General features: G+C 55.1%; 1 protein-coding gene across 1 annotated transcript in view; it reads left to right on the top strand.

The window, feature by feature from the left end:
* EFCAB6 (EF-hand calcium binding domain 6) overlaps positions 1-2,068 on the top strand; it is a 169,581-nt gene that overhangs the window by 124,915 nt on the left and 42,598 nt on the right. The window lies entirely within an intron of this gene.

Below are 2,068 nucleotides of genomic sequence, written 5' to 3'. Positions count from 1 at the left end.
GCTAATTTGCCTACAAACGTCAGGTGGTCATAATAATCTGGCCACACTCAGTGTGTGTGTGTATCCATCCCACATTCAAAGGCTGTTAAATCACGTTATTTACCCATGTCTTCAGAAAAAAATCACTTCTATTGTCGTGGTAAACAACCTGCTTCCCTATTTATAACGGTCTGGCCCTCTAGCAACTTCAGCGCGAAATTATAGCTAATTTGCCTACACATGTCAGGTGGTCATAATAATCTGGCCACTCAGTGTATAATATGTGCACATCTCTGTCTTCCAGTGTATATAGTAATAATGTATATGTATTCTTAAACGCATTTAAGTCGTCACCATGTCCTGCAAATCATGTCCCCGTGTAACCAGCACCCGGATGGAGGAATAGAATGTTGCCAGGTCTCCCTCTCCCTGTGCAGGGCCGGGCAGCACGTGCTCTGGCTTTGTGGCCACGGCTCAGCCGCCCCGCGTGGCCCCGGCGCCCTCCACAGCTTGTGTCTGTCCCTCCAGCGCCTGTGGCAGTGTCTCCTGCAGCTCTAATTAGCATTTGTGGCGACTAATGAGACCGCGCGGCTTTCATCTTACCCATCAGGCGGGCTCCTTCCTGTGAAGCGCGTGCCTTTTTGCGTTTCTCACACCGGGCTGCCCGCCTCCTTCCCACCGGCCCGCCGGAGCCCTCGCTGTGGATGGGCAGTGAGTCTGCCTTTTTGCGTTTCTCACACCGGGCTGCCCGCCTCCGGCCCGCCGGAGCCCTCGCTGTGGATGGGCGGCGAGTTGTTCGTGGCGCCACGTGATGTGCGTGCCTGCTCCGTTTGTGCTCTGTCTGCACACTTTTAAGGGCTGTCTTTTGAAATGATAGTTCTTTTTAACGTAGGGAGATGTCTGACGTTTCCCGGGAGGTCTTATTGAAGGAGCCAGGACGACAGTCCACCTTCTCTCCTGGGCGCTTAGCGTTTCACTCGCACGCTCAGGGCCTGCAGCCAGCACCCTGTCCCCTGCATGTGGTGAGGCAGGGCTCCGGCTCCTGCTTCCCCTCGGCCATCAGCCCTCCTAGCTCCATTCTCCGTGAAGCCCACCCCATCCTGCCTCGAGGCCCTGGCAGCGTGCTGTCCTGTTGGTCGGTCTGTCTGTCCTGGCACCAACACCGCACCCTCAGGGTCACCGTCACTCAGTCACACACCCTCGTCAGCGGGTAGGCCAGCCCCTCCCCTCGTCCTCGAGGGGTTCTGAGTCATTTGTCAGGTTCCACCAAGAGAATAGTACCCACTGGGGTGTTTGCCGAGAAATGACACTTTACTAGTTGGACTCTTCAGTCCACGGTGAGTTGGAGGAGCTATTTCCACCTATTTTGGTATTTTCTAGACTCTCCCCATCAAGCTTTAGAGTAGACTTTTCTGTGAGGAAGTTTTGCAAGCATTTGTAAGATTTACTCCTGGGACTTCCCATTTTTGATGCTATTTGTAAATGTTATTTCTTAAAATTCATTTTCTGTCCGATACCTAAAACCATGAACGGTTTTGCCTCTTGATATGGAATCCAGATTTCTTGCTAAATTCTTTTAGTCTAAGACTTCATTTGTGGACTTCTGTAATCCTGCACATACAATCAACTCCTCTATGAACAATGATGGTGGTGTTTCCTCCGGTCCCAGCGTCATGCCTTTCGCTCCTCTTTCTTGCTAAACCGCACTGATCCGGGCAAGACGGGCCGGGGCGGAGGGGGGGGCGGCACAGATGCCCTTGCCTCGTTCCCGATCCCGATCCCGGGGACGCTGCCGTCCTCCACGGCTCGGTGCTCGCTGAGCGCGGGGAGGGCCCATGGCTGGCGGTCGGAAGTGGTGAAAGGCAGTGCTGAGTGCCAGGCGGTACCTGCTCTTCTGGTCCGTGGTCCCCTCAAGTCCCTGATGAGCCCCCAGGAACCCCTCAGGGACATTAACATGGCACCACACCAGCTTGCCGTGGCGGTGGGCGTCCCGTGTCCCTCATTTCCCTCCACAGCCACTGCGCTGAGGTGTAACACAGGAAGCCTGGCCACAGCCTCCTCCCCAGGATTGGGGGGGGAGGGGCTAGGG

The sequence above is a fragment of the Myotis brandtii genome, unplaced genomic scaffold (assembly GCF_000412655.1).
Source record: "Myotis brandtii unplaced genomic scaffold, ASM41265v1 scaffold138, whole genome shotgun sequence".
Classification (NCBI taxonomy): Eukaryota; Metazoa; Chordata; class Mammalia; order Chiroptera; family Vespertilionidae; genus Myotis; species Myotis brandtii.
The sequence above is the reverse complement of the archived record's forward strand: the minus strand, read 5'-3'. Positions and strand labels throughout refer to the sequence as shown.